The sequence below is a fragment of the Pinus tabuliformis genome, chromosome 6, assembly GCF_031772625.1.
Source record: "Pinus tabuliformis cultivar Carrire ecotype Pingquan chromosome 6, CPIR1, whole genome shotgun sequence".
NCBI classification, from domain to species: domain Eukaryota; kingdom Viridiplantae; phylum Streptophyta; class Pinopsida; order Pinales; family Pinaceae; genus Pinus; species Pinus tabuliformis.
In genome coordinates, this window is record NC_142292.1 from 459,655,323 (window position 1) to 459,674,657 (window position 19,335).

At 35.4% G+C, this 19,335-nt stretch overlaps 1 pseudogene; it reads right to left on the reverse strand.

Annotated features, from left to right (window-relative positions):
* Positions 1–3,846: 3,846 nt before the first annotated feature.
* On the reverse strand, positions 3,847–7,271 carry LOC149259295 (rhamnogalacturonan I rhamnosyltransferase 1-like; annotated as a pseudogene).
* Between the last annotated feature and the right edge of the window lie 12,064 nt (positions 7,272–19,335).

The window sequence follows — 19,335 nt, forward strand, 5'->3', positions numbered from 1 at the left end:
TTTCATTTGTTTGCCTTACCTGTTTCCTGTTTTTAATCAAAATTTGTTCTATGAAACATCCAAATGGCCCTGTAAGTTTCACCAGTTCATCTCAAAGTTTTTCTAGACACCTACAGCTACAGACTCCATTGCCCAATGACATTTGACTCTCTGAAAATCACATCACAAGAGATCTGAAGGATATTCTTCAACCAAAACATAAACAAAACCAGTGCATAATAGCTAGCCTAAAACCCTATCATAAACAGTTACAAATCATAAAGAGAGAGCCCTCTCTGATCACAGTTTGGCTAGAAACAGTGATCCAAAGATTGGTTAGTGGTTACCCCGGCCGTATTCCCTTGGGAGTCATAGGGAACAACCTGGGTGTTAACATGTTACACTTCAGGATAACTATCCCTAGAAACACACTCATTCAGGTGTGATGTAACTATTTGGATGAGCTCACCTGCTCATTTCTTCTGATTCAAGCCTATTCTTCCAGTCCCTCCATCAAATAGATATGCCAATCTGTGTCTCAAGAGTTTCTGCCATGGTATATCAGCTCCTATGCCTTACACCTCAAACGTTATGTGCACTTGAAGATGGTACTTCATGCATGATATTTACTTTAGTTGATATATATGCTCCCTTGTATGTGGATATTCTGCTTAGACATGGTGAAGATGATTTCTTTATCAAGTTGTGAACATAAACAAACTTAGGGTATGATCTAATAACACATCTTAACAATAAAGATTTTATCATTTTGTTTCGTGCACCATGGGTAGACATAATTGTCCTTAGATAAGTATCACCAAAACTTGGGTGAAGTTGTACTATAGGAGATCTAGTTGGGTTATATCTAACACTTTCCATCTTTCCCCTTTCACTCCCATCCAATCTCATAAAAAGATATTAATCCCACTCCTGTTTGACTCATCACATGTAATCCAACAGGGTCTGATCAAGCAAATTGAAGAATAATCTAAGCCAAAGTTAAATAAAGCCAAAAAATTTAAAAATGGCTAGAGGTGAAGAGCAAGTAAAATGAAAAAATAAAAAGTGAATATCTAAAGACAAAGACGTTGATCAAAGAAAACATACAAAAGGGGAAGTAAATAACGTGTTGAAGTGGTAACTCTAAGAAAAGCTCCCTCTAAAGAAGACTTAAGATTCCTAGCTTTAGAAGGCTAGTTGGACTAGTGAATAAACCTTAAACATCATTGTATATGACTTTGCAGGTCAATTCATGAAGTCCCTTTCCCCTTCCATAAGTTAGTTTGTCATTTTTACATATCTCTAACCAAGTGACCTAGAAAATACTTCTAAACTTAGGAATTAACATATGTCATAAGGGTAAAGTTGTCCCACCATGGTAACTTAAACAAATTGTAATATTAGCATATATTATGATGCTACTATAAGTCATTACTTATTAAATGTTGCCTAGTAACTTATTTTGAGACTTGATTTATCATTATAGGTCGAAGCCCTCACATTGGCATCTATGCAACATGCCTTGGGATCCATGACATTACCTCAAGATCCTTGTACTTGTGATCTCTCTTCATTTCTATTTTGGCTTTTGATAAAGGAGAGATCTAGAGGGAGTACCCTAGGCTCTACGCTGCCCTAATGGAGAAGCTCTAACGCTGACCTAATAAAGCCCTAACACTTCCCTAGCATTCATGAAAGAAATACCTCAATGCAATCATGAAGGAGGCTTCTAGAAGTGCAGCAAGGAGAAGTTCTAATGCTGTTAATTTTCCCTAAACACAGAGATCCTTATGTGACCTAAATGTTATCCTGGAGGAGTCATAGAAGACATCTAGGATGCAGTCAAGGAGAGTATCTTCGCAGCAAGATCTGGCCTTCTATATGCTACTCAAATTCACAGTCAATGAGGGTTTATACACTATCATGAGCTGGTGTTATAGCGTGCCCTAGATGCTGTCAAGGAAGAGATTTATATGATCTCCAAGGAAGAGATCTCATCCACAATCTAAGCGCAGTCAAGAGGCACTCATACGCAGCCTAATCTAGGAGCCCTAATCCGTAGTTTGATGAGGCTCCTATCTACCCTAGCTGCAGCCCAATAAGGAGGTTCCATCCTTTACCAATCAAGGATTTTAAGCTGCATTCAGGTGTGCCCTCTTCCACTGTCAAAGTAGGGCTAGTGCTGCCCTTGTCCCAGTCTTAAAGGAGGACATCTTGGCTACAACAAATAAAGGAGGAAATTCATAATTGAAGGAGCCCTTATCTATGTATGAAAGGACCCTTAGATGCTACAACTAAACCACATCAAGGGTAATTACATTACAACAAAGGATCTGTGATATTGTCACATTGTTGTAGGTGGAAACATAACTATTTGGGCATGTTAGTATTTTTCCTAAGGTCTATTTAAAGAGAATAAGAATCTACAGTAAGGAGGTGCTTGTGACTGTTGTTTGTACGTTGACTGGTTCATTGTGTGAAGGGACAAGCACAATGATATGCTACCTGAAGACTGTGTGTTAGGCCGCATGCCATAACATCACAGTCAATTTCATATGGATATTTGAAGGCTCAAATCATTAGCATTATAAAACTTCTAAGATCTCAAACTATTGGAGGGCTATATGATGTTGCTACAGCATGAGGTTGACAGAACTATTGTGATAGTGATGGATGCAGCATGGTTGGATACACGATGGATGCAGCGTGGATGCAACATGGATGGATGCAACATGGTGATGGAATCACTTTGGAGAATCAGTTGAAGAATGAGATATGATAAGTGTGCCTTCACTTGAGTGCTTTAAATTGGCATTGACATAAATTTTGACACTAATTTCACATTGAATAAGCTTCTAGAAAACCCTTACACCCTGTCTTTTATCTAAATACAATTTACCACTTATTATTTCCTCACACCTTCTTCCAGACTATTTGAGCAAAGGTATCTCCTACAAAAACAAGAAGCACTTCTATTGTGTGTGAAGCATTGTGATCTGGTTTTGTAGTCACAACCAAAAGACAGTTGTGAGCAACAACATTGTTGCACACTTTATTTCTTCACATTTTCTTCAACAACTTTTAGGAAAATGTGTTTTCTACAGCTACAACAAGCATGCTCTGTGCATTTTGGACAACATGGATATTATTGGAGGCTACATTTAATTTTTCTTACTCAATTATCCTTTCTTCTTGTGCTATTTTATATATATAGATAGGCAGACAGATATTGTTTCCCTATTTCATTTTTTTTTTGTCTTTTTACTTTTTTGATGGGGGGTGAGGCAGGGATCATCTTTCCAGCATGTACCCCTCTCCCAATACCATGCAACTTCGCTTCCAAGGATTTTTGAGATTGAGACTCAAAGGCTTTCTAAGAGATCCCACAATCAATCTCCAAGGAATTTGTCACACTTCAAAACATAATTCCAACTAAGAGTGACTTTTTAAGTTGAAATTGAGGCCCTTCAAGGTTGATTAGAAATTGGCTTCTAAGAGTTTCATTTAACGATTTCACAACTAGGGATCTTTATTCTAAAATATTAACATAACAATAATTCTCAAATGTTGATGCATCACTAGGATAACAAGATTAACACATCCAAAGCGTTTCCACAATTTACATTGAACTGAAACTCAATCAAGAAAGTATCCAACAAAATCAAGAAAGAAAAAGGAAACATATAATAAATAATGTAGACAACTGACTGGAAAAATACTAATAATACCTGTGACCTGATTCCCAAGGCTTCTTAACGCTACTTACAAAGGTATGTTCTAAGAGAACTAAATTTGTCACCACTACAACTCGTACCACCAGGTAACCACTATATCCTCTCTGCCAGATATATGCAAAACAATATAAGATTACCTGCAATGCCCTTCCATAAATTTTTCCATGTTTTCATCATATGTAGGAATAAACACATTGTTGGCCAAAGACACCATGTAATCCAGTGCAGCCATTTTAGATGAATGATTTTGGAATGGCTTTAAATCCATAGGACTAAGAAGAGTCTCCTTCCTCACCTGCAGATTTTTGTTGATCAGCATGAGTGCATGACATAAGAAAATCCAACTTCAAAGGAAAATGAGTTGAAGTGAGTGAATCGGTCAACTTACAATATTTGGATAAGTTGAATAGAGGGCAGGCATCCTTCTTTCTCCCCCATAGATTTCTTCAGCAACAATACATATCTAAATATTTCTATCAAAATCAAAAGCTTTCAGTACTAATGGAGTCTCCTCTGGTGTTACAGGACACAGTCCATCCTTCCTCTTCATTTAAGAAATTATGACCTCCTTCCACCAAGGGTAGTCATGCCTGTGAAAGAAATACAACAAGATAATAGGATCAACATTGTTAACAATAAAGATTTTGACTTGACCGGGAAAATATTGTGATTTCCAAACATGTAATATACCTCAGTCTGGTGAGTTCCTCAACTTATTCATCGATACAGTGAAGAGTGCAACCAGAAAAAACCAATATATCCATTTCATAACAAAGATGAAGAGCCACAAAAGGACCATGTTGTTGCAATATTTAAAAAAATTGACCCAATTCATCAATTTTTGAAGTGAAAAGAAGAGTGTTGTAATTCACATGACAACATAGCTTTTAAACCTCAAGTAGTAGGCTATTATTTGTCAGATGTGCATATGTCTTATTAAAATGCAAAACTTTGTGCTTTCTTATAAGGGGAAGGATTTGTATCATGGTAGGAAACTTTGTTAGTATCCTTCTATGCAAAGCCCAAAGTATTAAAGGATAGTCTTCGATACTCAACCTGATGCAGGTAATAGGACATGTTTGACCATCTCGTAGGAGGCATGGTGAAGACTACCCCATCTTCTACCTTTGCCTCCCATCTTCTGCCTTTGCCTTCAGCTTTGAAGGAAGCTTCTTTACTATCTGAAACTTTCCTCTGAGAGATGTGATAAACCAATCCACATCAAAAATGTCTTCAAATTTATTGTTCACATAAAATTAAAGATTATTTTTTGAAAAAGGAAACATGAAGGATAAACCACCCCCACAAGTAATTAATGCCATGCAATACCCAATGTTGAAATCAATCAATAAAACATACTGAAGATCTATTAACAGATAGGAGGAATACTGAAGTTAAACACCTGGGATCTTCCCAAAATGAAGCCTTGTCCAGCTTTGGGACAACCACAGTCACATTGAGATAATTGTAACCATGTCACATATCTAACATGAGAAAAAGATTGACCTTGATCAAATGATAATATATCACAAAACAGTCACAAAAGAAAATGTAGCAAACATAGTGACAACATGAAGTAAATAATTACAGAGTTTGGAGAACCATAATCAAGGCCCTAGCTAAAGGAAAATCGTGCATAATTCTAAAAGGTGGAGATAAACCAGCTTGCATATTGCAGCTCACATCTGATCTAGGCCTCCATTGCAAGAGACCATTAGGTATCCATTGCTTTTATATAGTCCTGCCAACAATTTTCATACTCAAGAATTTCAGTATAATATTCAAGATTTTCTCAAATAGATACCAAAAGGAGGGAAAAACTAAAATTAACTGAGAGAAGAGAATGTTTTTCTTTCCACACTGATGGCCAGAGAAATTTGTCCTTACAAGAAATAATGGAGTAATTACTCTGAAAATATTCGATTTCATTTGAATTTAAAGGTACAAACCATATGATGCCTAAAAAAATTCAAGTTTACTCACAGTCTAGGTCAACAACTATTACATCATCTGGAAAACCATCAAATTTCAATTAGCTTATCTAAAAGCTCGAGAGTTCTTTGTGCTAGAAAGAAACAAAGAAGTTAGCCATTACTCTAAGTAGCATTGTTCACCTAGTATGGCATAAAACACTTATTTGTTTTCAGTTTCAAAAAACTTAGTTACATAACCTAAGCACCATTCAAGTAATTTGTTCATAATTTACTAATTGTGGTTTACTTATGGGGAGGATGGTGTTCTAATCAGTTTCATTGTTTTCAGAGCTCATTGCTATCATTGGAAGACTATAAGTTCATGTTAAAAGTTTAACTTTCCAAGGCAATATATCTAAACCTGCTCATCTAGAAGTAGCTAATAGTTAGGAACTCCATAAACATAATGGAGTTTCTATTTATCTATTGTGATATCATACCTCCTACAAGTGCACTTAACAGTAAAAGTCTGCAAGTATAATCTATGTTACTCTTGGTGCCATTAAAGCAATGCAAGATTATGAATCTTGATAATCGAAAATAGTAAAGTGGATGACATCAATCCGAAACTAAACGAGCTAGGGAAAACAAGAATGGATTTTCACCTCTCATCTATAGAGGGATTTTCAAATTTCAAACTTAATTAGGTATGTGGTGGACAAAAAAGCACTTATATGAAGGGAAATAAAACTTCCATCAGTTATAACTTCCTTTGAGGTACATGCTCAGCAAAACCAAAATACCTCACAAGCGTTAGATCCCCTGAAGATAGTGATTCAATTGCACCTTCTAATACAACTAACTTGTTGCAACTTCACTCTAGTCACTAGCCATGTGTTTGCTTCTCATTCCTTGTTCTTAAGATAAGGACTCATGGCGTGAAGGCAATAGCTGGAATAAATTTTGGTAAGGTTAGATTCCTAATAAGAACTAAACTAAGATTACAGAGGGCTTATAGTGGAGAGGGCTTATAATACCCATTAATGAGAGTATTATATGTTACAATATGAGACTGAAAGCTCTCTTCCAAGTTACCTTCTCTGCATAAAGCATGAATTATTATATTGAAATTAAAAGCATTGGGAGGTATTTGTCTCTTACCCATTTCAATATAGATTTCCCAACACAGATTGATGCAATTGGACTTCAATAAACCATTCAGAATGCTATTGCAGGCAGCGATGTGAGGAAAAAAATCAATAACTTCCATTAGCCTAAATATCTGAGCAACGTCCTGCGCCCTCCCACGCTGGACATAAGCCTTGATGAGCATATCAAACACCACAGGATTCCAATTGCACCAGTTTGAGGTCTCTAGAAGCCTATCAAATACCTCATTGCAGGTCTCATGACCTGATATTGAGTGGCAAATCAGGGTTATTACATCTGAAACATTCTGGCAAAGCTCAGAATATTGACCATGACACACCAGCTCTGTAAACTGTGCCTTACTCTGTTTTTCCGTTCTGCCCAGTTGAAGAATTCGAAGGCCATTGCTAGTTCTAATTGTGTCCTCAACAGAACTTGTGTGATCATCAATGGGGGTAATGTGGAAGGCACTGAATCCTACTGTAAGAGATCCCATCTGCCCCACCTGATATCTTCGTAGATTTTATTAACGAAGTTACCGTTGTGGTGGGAAAAATGTCTTCTACCTAGAGGCCTCAGAGTCCAGCAGGCTATAAGGAAATTTTGTACAAGGAACGCTTTTGCTAGTCTAAGTGATGAATTGTGTAGGGACCCAAAAGCGGCAGAAAATAATGTGGGTATGGATTTCGGGGGTTCATATAACATGTCTTTGCATAACTATAGATGGGTATCACTGGTGTAATGTATCTCAAGAATGTTATATGTTGGTGGCAGGAAAGAATTCGATAAGGTGTAAAAATTGTGGAGGTCCTGGGGTTTTTTGAAAGAGTCCATGCATCGTCTCGGTCACTGCATTCTACGCCCTTCAAAAGCAACACATTTTGATGGAAAATTTTATGTTGTGAGATGGTTTTAGGCAAGACGTCAAGCAGCTTGGACGAGTCCTAGATCTGGGTGGCACCAGTGCTACACACAATTCCATTGTCCGAGATCTGATCATGCTTTAAAATCAATTGCCGCTCTTTCTATTGCAAAAGATTTTAAAATCAATTGACGCTCTTTCTGTTGCAAAAGATTTTGCAATTGCAGTTGGGTTTTATATGTGGGTTTCCATGTGTTAATTATATGTGGGTTTTATATAGTTGGGTTTTATGTGGTTTCCAAGTGTTAATTATGATAAGAGGGAACAACTAAAAGTGAGCGAGAAGATTCGTTGGGTTGAACATCCAATTCTATAGCAAAAATTAAATACGATAATAATATTTATAAAAAAAAATTATACATAGTATTAATTTAAAATTTTAATAAAAATAAACACAATATTAGTTGTATATAAACTATTTAATATGTAAAATTTAAGTTTTAATCAATGTAATTTGTGGTTCTATGCAATGATATTTATGTGTGTCAAAGAGTATAATTTTTTTATGTGGCCACCATTTTTCATGTATTGAGATAAATTAAAAGACTCAACATTAAAATCATGTCAAGGTTTCTTCTTGTTTCAACATAGACATAGAAATGTATGATAACATACCCTCTCCTAAAACTTTGACAATTATTATTTTTTTTGAACTAAGCTTCCTCCTATTACAATGAGGCCAATTTCCCACATTTAACATTATGAAATGTTATGAACAATGGAGAAATTTCTATTGGGGCCTTTATCTTTACTAATATTACCACATTTTGCACAGTGGGAATAATTCTCAAGGCCTTTACCAATGGACGTGAAAAGGTCCTTAGACTATGAATATGGGCATCATTACTATTCTTTGCATAATAAAAATTAGTATGGGGTAAGGAGAAAAAGGTCTCTACTTCTGAAATGAAGCTTCTCATGCTCAAGGGCCATGAATTTGACATTGAACAACCACATAGATCATCTATAAATAATTTTAAGGATAATATGGGATATCAATTCTATTAGGATTTTTTTCACACCATGTATAGGAGTCAAGGAATGTACCATGGGTAGGGGAGGTAATCAAGGGAATTAGGCCTTACAAGAAGCTTTTTGGTCTCAAGGGTTGTGAGCTAGACTTAAAAACCACATAGATCTTCTTTAATGAATCTTTGGTCTTAAGTCAATATATGGACACCATAAGAGGAATTTATCACCACATATGGGAGTTAGTGTCTATGTTATGATTAGGAGAGGAAAGCAAGGGCCTTAGTCCCTAAATTAATCTTTCTCATGCTCAACTTCCATGAACAAGACCTCTAGCTGGGAATATGGGCATTTAGTATGTTTTACATAATAAGAATGGGTCTCATGGCCTTTACTATGGCCAAGGAAGGAAATTTTATAAAAGGGACTTAAGTCCTAAATAATTAGTGGTCATTAAAAAGGCTTCAAACCACCACATTAATTATATTCTCTAAGGGATATTCTTTGGCCTCTATGAGGGATGTGTCTTCCATTAAAAGGTTTTGCACATCATGATTGGGTCTTGGAGCCTCATCATTGGACCTTAATGAAATTAGGGGGTTTTTAAATCACATACGATGCTTACAAGTGTAGAGTTGGTCAAAATAAGAACATAAGGGGCTTAGGCCTTATTTGAATCTTTGATGATTAAGATTTGTGAAGTAGTTCTCAAAGAACCACACACGACCTCTATAGGGGATCTTAGGCCTCTATGGGGGATCTTTAGTGTCATTGGTATGTTTTACATAGTAAGAATTATGGGTCTTAGGCTTGTACCATGGCAAAGGAATGAAAACAATGGCCTTAGGCCCAAAATGAAACTTCTTTAGCTTACACTGCATAAAAAATACCATAAAGAACAAATATATAAATCATCTTTGAGGGAATTTAGGCCTCCATCTAGGATAAGAGCTCCATTATGAGGTTTTCCACATAATGTATGGGAGTTAGGGCTTATGTCTTGACCAAGGAATGAAAAAGGGCCTTAGGCCTAAAACAATTATTTCTCATGTTTAATGTTCATGAACAAAATATGATAATGGGAATATGAGCACAATTAGTATGTTTTTCATATTAAGAATGGGGTTTATTGCCTTTACGATGAATAGGGAAGGAAAATAAGATCCTTAGTCCCTAAACAAAATTTTCTAGTAGTTCAATGGACATGAATAAGGCCTCAAACCACCACACATATCATATCTAATATATATATCTAGCCTTCACATGTGACGTTATGGGTGTTATTTGAAGGTTTTATGTGTCATAGTTAGGTCTTGGGACCCCTAAGTTTGGCCTCAATATTATTAGGAGTTTTTTTGCACCATGTATGGCACTTGGGGTCTTAACCATGGTAAAAGAAGAATCATAAGGTGCTTGGGTCATATTTGAATCTTCCCATGATCAATCTTCTTGAACAAGTATTTAAGAATTATGTCTCTCTTTCTTGTCCCTCCTTCCAAAGAGAGTATAAAACTATTATATATTGTAAACATATACTCTATATTGTATAAAATTGTTATAATTTTAGAATTATAGATGGATTCATGGACCCCTTTAAGGGGGTTGTTGAATCCATCTACCTAAATAATTTTAACATTGCAGACAGATTTAGAGACCCTCTTAAAGGGGTCTCTAAATTTTAACACTATAGATGGACTCAGAGTCCCCTGTGTCTCTAATTTTAACACTACAGATTGATTCAAATAAGGGGATCTTAGAATCCATCTCCAGTGTTAAAATTTAGAGACAAAAGGGTATTCATAATTTTAACACTGTATATGCATTCAAAGACCCATTTGTCTCTAAATTTAACATTGCAAATGGATTCAGAGACCCCTGTAGTGAAATGTAACACTTCAGTATCAAAATTGCAATTTTCCATTTTTGAAGTGACATAATTAAAAATTACTAATATAAATGAGTAATTCATATACTTGTTGTACTTGTTATTTGGTCATATTTTTATTTTTGGACTATAGTAGTCATTTACGTTAATCATTATTAATTTTATCACTTATTATCTAGTCATATATTTTAGTCCTTGACTAAATTAGTCATTTAAGTTAGTCACTTTTAGTTTGGTCACTTATTATCTAGTCGTATATTTTATCCCTAGACTAAATTAGTCGTTTAAGTTAGTCATTTTTAGTTCGGTCACTTAAAATTGCTCAAATTTAGTAGTAATTCACTTGAAATAATTGTGGTGACTAATGTTTTTAGTCACGTAGTCACTAATTTCATCATTTTCTACTAGTGGCATATATATAATTAACCAAGCAATCTCCACTAGGTCTATACACTATGGTAACATTACAAGGTCTTTTTGAGAACATATACAAAATTTCCATATGACATAGTTATACAACATATGTATTGTGGGGACTTGTACTGCTTGGATAATAGTTCAACCCTAGACTCTACGGTTCAGATCTATCGATTCAATATGACGGTGGTTTCTTGAAGGCTGGTAGTTACAGAAGTAACAACCTTCCCCTCCCTCTCACACGGTCTCGCTCATTCTACTCCTCATCCAGCGAGGGTTTGCTCTGTTGTGGAGGAGGGTTTGGCTAGGCTGAGTTTTGTTTTGCGAGTTAGATTTCCACCAAGTACATATCGGCCATAGGCTCAAAACCATTCCTTTATTTGTTCTGTTAAGATATTGACTATTTTCTTCTAGTTTGTATTGTTTTTTGGCAACTTACTGGTAATGTGTTTATGTTGCATGGAAGGTACACTATGTTCCTTTGAATGGAGTTGGTGCGAAAAAGCTCAATGCCTTTGGTTGCAGAGAGTAATGGATTATTCAACCCTTCGCTCATGTCATGGTAAGCACAAAGTTTATCCTTCTCATAATTTTTTATTTATGGTTTTACATCTTAAGGATTCAGGCTAACCTCTAGTAGAGTTTATGTGCATAGGTGAAGGGTTTTCCAAACCGATTTGTGCTCAAGTAGGTTTCTAACCCTAGCCCATCATATTTGGTGTGCTTGTTTTCTTTTACACATACAATGGTTCTCATGACATATTGCATTGTTTTGACGATTGCAGGTTCCTTGCAACCCTCATGGAAATTGTTCTCTCTTCATTTCTTTTGCAGCATATACAAATTTTAATTCTTTGTGAGCTCTCTCGAGGTATTGGTCATGCACCGAACCCATTAGAGAATTTTTTAGGTCTAAAATAGGCCTCCATAGGAATATTATTAAATAATAGTGGAAATAATAAAATAAGATCATATTACCTCATTATGTTTTGGAGGGAAAAAAGAAAAACTACTTTTTCAACTTATATCCCTATATTTTTACTTAAATTTTTAGTGGGAACAATCGTTGGATGCGGAATTTAATTTTACACCTAAGGATTACCCATATTGCATACTTTAAATGGAACCTACTACATGAAAACTATGAAATACATGAAAAAATGTTATTACAATCACATTTTTTTCATGTATTTCACATTTTTTGTGTAGTAGGGTCCATCAAAGGTATGCAATGTAGGTACTCCTTAGATGTAAAATTAAGTTGCACATGCAACGAGTGCTCCCACTCAAAAGTTGATTAAAAATTTAGGGAGATAAGTTGAAAATACGAGTTGAATATATATATATATATATATATATATATATATATATATATATATATATATATATATATATATATATATTATCTTTTTACCTTTTTACTCCAAAAATGGTGAATCATCCCCCATGGTTGACATCATGATATTGAATCCTATTGGTTCCTATAAAGTTGATTTTCTTTGTACATTTCTGTTTGGGTAGGGATTGCTTTTAATTTTTTTTTGAAACAAGACGCCTTCAAAGGTTAGATATTCTTTTCCTCCGTACTACTTTTTTTCTTTTCAAAAAAAAGTAGTACGGAGGAAAAGAATATCTAACCCACATAATCAAGAAGTATATATTATTATTAAAAAATAATATATACTTCTTATAGGGTTAGGGTGGTGTATATTCTTTTCCTCCGTACTACTTTTTGTTTGAAAAGAAAAAAAGTAGTACGGAGGAAAATAATATCTAACCTCTTCTTTTGTACTACTTCTTTCTATAGCTGGTTTACTAAAATGAAGATCCCAAATTGCATGAGAAATGGGTCTTACATGTAAGGGATCGCGTACCCATGCTTCAAAATTGCCTTGCCAAGCCACCTTGAGGGCCATTATTGAGCTCAAAATTTCTCTAATGCCCTGTCTTCTCTAAATGTTAGTCATGATGTATTGTGTGAGAAATCTCCATACAACAGTTATTTTTCCACTAGAACAAGGTTCTTATAAACTAGGCTAGTTATGGTTGAAACTATTATTTTCATAACTTATTTGGCCATTAGCTTTCACATGATCTGAATTGGGCATTTGAATTTTTTTAGCCAAATTAGAATATACGATATTGATTTTCAAATGTTTTTCTCCACAGTTTCTATTGTACATACATATTCTTAATTACTGAAATTTAATGACCCTAATAAGAGTTCTTCGTTTTTATTATTTTAAACATGGTTTTCGTTGGTTATTTCTCATTATTGTCTACTATTTAATTATGGGTTTCATGACTGAGACTCGTTCGGTACTGTTCGATGACCTAGCATTTGAATTTCAGTTTTAAATTCCTTGTACTTCTTTGCATAAACCTCAATGAATATTTCTTTACAATTATTATATGTATCCTAATTAAAAATTGATTTATGTATAAGGTTTGTTATATAAATTTATATGTTTAAATCTATTAGGATTCCAACCCACAATTCTTTTATATATATTGTTGATTTCTTGGCATTTTTTATTGCATGTTAATAACTGCATTTTATTAACAACCCTTCTCACAATATCATTCTCTATATTTGTGAATTGTTTGTTCTTTAATACTATATAAGCATAGGTTCATGTTGATAAGGTACTCATTTATTGTTTGGGCCAAAGTAAATTGTGTTGTTGTATATGTCACTAGTACAATTTCTTATACTGGTTACCAGTTGTTCTTCTATTGTATAGAAATAATAAAAAGCTAATTACTTTGGATGTATTCTCTGCTATTTTCATATATATATATATATAAGAACAATTTTATTTTCCCGGTCCTTTCAATCCAATTTTAAAATAGTTATGGATTGTATTTATAGTTGAAGTTTGTGAGTCTCACAATGGACCTACCTATGCTCTCCATTCTTTAATGTTGGGTATGTTTTCATATTTATTTTTTGTTTATGGTATAGTAAAAATTCCAAATATCTTTACTAATTTTTTGTGTAAAAAGTCTAACATTAAGCAGATGAATGAGTCTGTGAGTTATCAAGGCTTTCTTCTTTTAAATAATTTTGTATTATGTTACCAAACTAAAACGTTTGAGAAGGACCTATTCTTGGGTCCTATTCTTCCAATCTATAAATTTCACTCTCATAAACTAGGGATTTTTTCTAGGCTACTGGTTGCCCAGCTTGGCCTACAAACTAACTCGATTCATTGATTTCAAATTTAAACTTTACTGAACATAAATTCTAACTGATATTATTTTTGTAAAAGAATATTTTCTCTCCAAGAACCATGTATCATTAGTCCAATAACATTTATACAGACTATTATAGACATATTTGGGCACTACAAGCCCAAACTCGTATGTCCATAAACTAAGGACTCCTTAAGTCCCTAAAAGCATTGCTTCATACCCTAAAGGATCATGGTCAACTGATTACATCATTTCCCAGAAGTTCCACCTGAAAAACTACTCAGAATGGCCAAAATTGGACCATACAGACCGCTCCATGGGCAAGGTGCGATGCATACTGATTGCCTAATTGGCCAGGTGCGATGCATACTGAAATGGCCTTCTATGGGGTGCGATGAGCGAGAATAGACAAATGGCAGAGATAGTTTGCAAGGTGGATGATCATGGAATCTTCTAGAAACTTCTCATGTGACACGTGCCTCTCTAAATTTGCCCAGGGATGAGTAAGAGATCATTGATCTCCAAGTGGAACCAAGAACTATCAATGGAATGACACTAATCAAAAACCTAGAGCTGACTCACACCCTTGCAAGACATCTATAAATGGATCCCTCATCTGAGAGATCTAAGAGGCTGAAATTTTGTATTTTGTAAGGAAGTGTTGTTGGTTTGTTGTTGAGAAGAGACATTGCATTGTTGGGTGATTTGCTTGTTCATGAGGTGAAGAGGGCTTCTACAACTGGGAGGATGATGCTGGATCAGACAACTAGGTTTTAATCCTCTCTTACATTACTATTAATAAAGTTCTTTGAGTTTTCCTCCATATAATCTTGTATTTGTGAATCTTATTGTTTATGAATGCAATTGTATGGTCAATGTGTTTCTGATTCCACATTGTTTATGATGTTTTAGATAGAGATGCTTTGATAGTTTGCTGTTACTTTGACTCTATAGGTACTCTTTGAAGCGGGACAAGTAGGAGAGGAGTGGCAAATTCTATCAAGGAAAGGAGAAATCAAGATAGGATCAAAGCAGAAGATCCAGGTTGGTCCTCTTTTCTTCTCTTCCATCTATCACACTTAAAGGAACTCTTGAAAAGCTTTCATTGTTTGTTTCTAAGATAGCTACCCATCTTAGTGGGACTAGCAGTTCGAATCGACACTAGTTTTCCTTAAACAAAATGGTGACTCCACTGGGGAATGAATAGTTTGTTTTGTTTGTTTATTGTTTTCTTTATAAACTACAGACAGAGCCTGAAGTTAGCCAGCTAGCCTTCGAAATGCCTTTGCTATGCAATTGTGAAGTAGATGAATGTTGCTTCAGTTAATCTCTGGGTTGGTTTATGAACTGAACATATGAATTATAAAGCATTCTAAGTGCCCTTGTGGTAGCTCAGAATCTCATCATATCTTACCCTTATGATTTATGTTTACTATCCATCATTACGTAACCTAAATCATTGAACTTAGCTACAAATTTTGAGCAAAAACCAAGCTTAGTTTCACTCCCAGGCCCATCGCACTGTCTGTAGTTGTGCAACCTGGATGCATCTCACCTCCCATGTGTTGCAGGTGAGATGCATCCCTGTTTCCCTGTGTTTTAGGCGCGATGATTGAGTGATATTTTTTTCTTCTCTGAAATTTGGTTTTTTCTCCTTGTTTTCAGCTTTATTCAGTAGTTTTGCTGTTAATGATCAGTACCTTCTTGCTGAAACCTTCTTCCTTCACATTATTTCAACCTCCATTAGTTAGGAATTGTAAATGTTTTTGTGTGTTTGTCAATCATTTATAGTCTTCCTTTGTCGAAAGTAGCCTAATCGAACTGTCGTTTTTGATGCAAGTGTCGTAATTGTCATTTTAAATCAAAAGAAGAGTGTCGTAAAGTCTTCCTCTTCTAGATAGTTGATTGTACTTTTGTCATTGTACTTGATTTGAAATTATTAGTATTTGAAGTGTTGAAAACAGTTTTCAATTCGAAATCGAAAAGTGTCGTCTTAGTCTTCCTTTCATTTTGAAAAGAAAATTGTTAGTACTGTCGCTTTGAAAGAAAATAGTTCAGATCTATACTTAGCTTTCCTTTTGGCATTCACACATTAAGAAAGCGGAAAAAAAAAATACATGCATGTGCATCTTCATTTTGACTGCATGCAAAATTTGATTTAGGAAAGTGCATTTAGTGTGTGCTCTATGCTCTCTGCTAAAAGAACATAAACGACTCTTTATCATTTTAGATTGCATATTTAGGAATTTCGCATCTAAATCATGCGATGAACCTTGAAACACAAACTTATAAGCAAGATCAACTCTAAAATAAACCTCAATGAACATAAAAACGTTTTGGAATCTAATGCAACACATCTAGAAGTCTAGGCTAGAGACGTGTTCCGGCATTGTAAAACCTGGTAACTATCGTTTTCATCGAAGGTTGGATGATTCCTCCTCTTTGATATGACAAGTGCCAGTACGGACTTGTGCTCCCCGTACCGTCGAGTATATATTGGGAGACCACAATAGGTTGATATCCTTTATCCTTAGGAAGCCATGTCTGTTGCCCTATCGATCGTAATGCACTGAACACAACATTCGGGAAGATCGACTGTTGTACATAAGTCCTTAGTAATTTCTCTATCATTTATCACCAAGGTGTATTTTGCAGTTTTATGACAGATTTGGTAAACCCTTTGTTTAGACTTCCAGAGCAGTCAATTTTGTTCCTTTTCGACTCCTTAAAAGAAAAGGTCCATCTGAGCACTTGTCACTTCAGGCTCATTAAAAATCGAAGGCGACTAGAGTCACCTTTAGCTTTTTCTCGACTCTTAAAAATTGAAAAAGCAAGTCGCATCAAAGTGTCTTAAAATTCATTTAAATCGAAATAACTTTTTACCCTTTAATTTTTGAGTTGATCAAGTAATCCACAATCATGGAAGAAATTCAATCAAAACCCCATCATTTGTGGAGATTAGTGAGTGTACCATATTTGACCTCAGAAATGAAACCATCCCGGGCAAAGAATTCTCATTTAACTGAGTCGAATTCACCTGATTTATTTGAAACTTGTGTTTCAACATCGTCAGAGACTATAGTTACTCCAATTATCTCTGGTACATCTGCCTTTACAGAAAGAGTTCTGCAGTTACAAGAGGACATTAGAACTAATCCAAGTGTAATGATAGAAACTTGTGTTCCTAAAGCATCTCCTCCTAGGACTGATCCAAAAACTGAATTTCACTTACTTGAACATCTAGAAGCTGAGTTCCAGAATTCAGAAGGTGTCACCCCTCCAGTATCTGTTACTGGAGAAGATACACTTTCTTTGGCTCCAGAAATATTTTATGGACCTGACGGTCTTTCTCTTCCACCTAGATTGATTATTGTAGAATAGATAGAATAGGATCTTCCACCCAGTACTCTAGTGCATTTTGGAACTGGGATCCACTTACATCCTTCTACTATAGAAGTTAGTTCTTTTTCATCGCAAGTTCCTGTTGAATCGCTAGGAAATCTTTTGGATAGACTAAATATGTCTGAACAACCATCAACATCTAGGACTATGTCAACTGACACAGCTACGGTGGAGCTTCTTGCTGCCATTCCTACAATGATTGCTGGTATACCATCTGTTCCGGATAGTTATCAACAACAAGCCAGAGTCCAATCAGGGACTGTTTCGACGACATGGTCTGCTCCTATTTCTTCATCCGGAATCTCATCTGGTATTTCTTATGTTGAAACTCAACAATTTGATCCAATGTGTCTTCAAAGGCCAATCTACCCTTTAAGTATTGGATTTCCACCATATGGGGGGTAGTGTGCCTTTTCATTGTTCCCTCCTAGAGAACAACCACATAAGAGTTTACAACAAAATTCAGGTCAAACTGGAATTACATCCAATGGTTGGGTACCAACACTGCCTCAACAACCAAGGGTTGTATATTCAATGCAACCAGTCCATCCTGTGTCGAATATTCCCACTACACCTGCTATTGTGACTATATCGCAAGTGTGGAGCGATAAAAAGGTGTCTTGTGAACTCCTAATTACCTGACATTAATTATCAACCCAGGGACGACTTTTTATTTCAAGAGTGTACTCTGTCTGAGGCGGCTATTTACTTAAGAGTAATGTTTTGCAATATAGTGCTTAAAACCCACAAGTAAATGAATGCTTGAAAAAGAAATCTAATTGGGACAGCAAGAAACTGAAAATGTCTTAAACTAAATCATTCATTCAAACAACCATCAATCGAGGATATGGTAGCAATAACTCAGTCCTCTAGAAATCGATGAAAAAAAGAATTAGAGTATGGATCATGGATCTGGGAGCATAATAGTGTCTGCTGTGTCTCACGACAGCCTTGATCCTCCTCTCACACCAAAGCAATAAATGCAAGAAAAAGGAAATGGCAAAAAGCAGCATGAAATGAAATGGACAGCAGTAAAATGAAACAGCAAGAAAGAAACTAAGTCTCGCGAGTTCAACACTCTCAATTCTTGGCATCAACTTATATACAAAGAAAGAACAATTGTTTATACAATTAGGCAGCTTGATCAAATGAAACAGCAAATCATTATAAACAGGAAACGTCAATCATATATATATTTTGTACAGCTGGACAGTTCAATCAAATGGAACAACAAATCATTATAAACAGGAAACGTCAATCATATGTACATAATCTGAGATAATTACCAGTAGTCCATTACTCCAATCATCTGTAGCTGGAACATTCTACTTATGAATTCTGTAACTGAAGTAAACAGCTTAGAACAACACTATGCGATTAATCCTGAAAGTATGATGTAAACTTGTTACAGAGATTTACAACAGGAAAACTACGGATGAACAAGTATGGAACAACATGTAAATATATCAGATTATAAGAAACAAACCACACAAATCACCGTATGATACAACAGCGGCAAGTGTCCGTTGGAGCCGGGCCCGTAGCCTCCAATGGCACCGCCGTAACTTAATTCAGATGCAGCAATGAAGTGAACACCAATTGCTTTATATTGATTGCATTACAGAAGTATACAAAATCAGATCTCAGCTAGACTCCATGATCCCCATTGGTTCTGAAACTTAGAATTATAAAAATAGTCGTTCTCCATCCCCGTCTCTGATCTTGGGTTTCATTTAAATAGAGAAATATCAGAGCATGGATAATTACAAA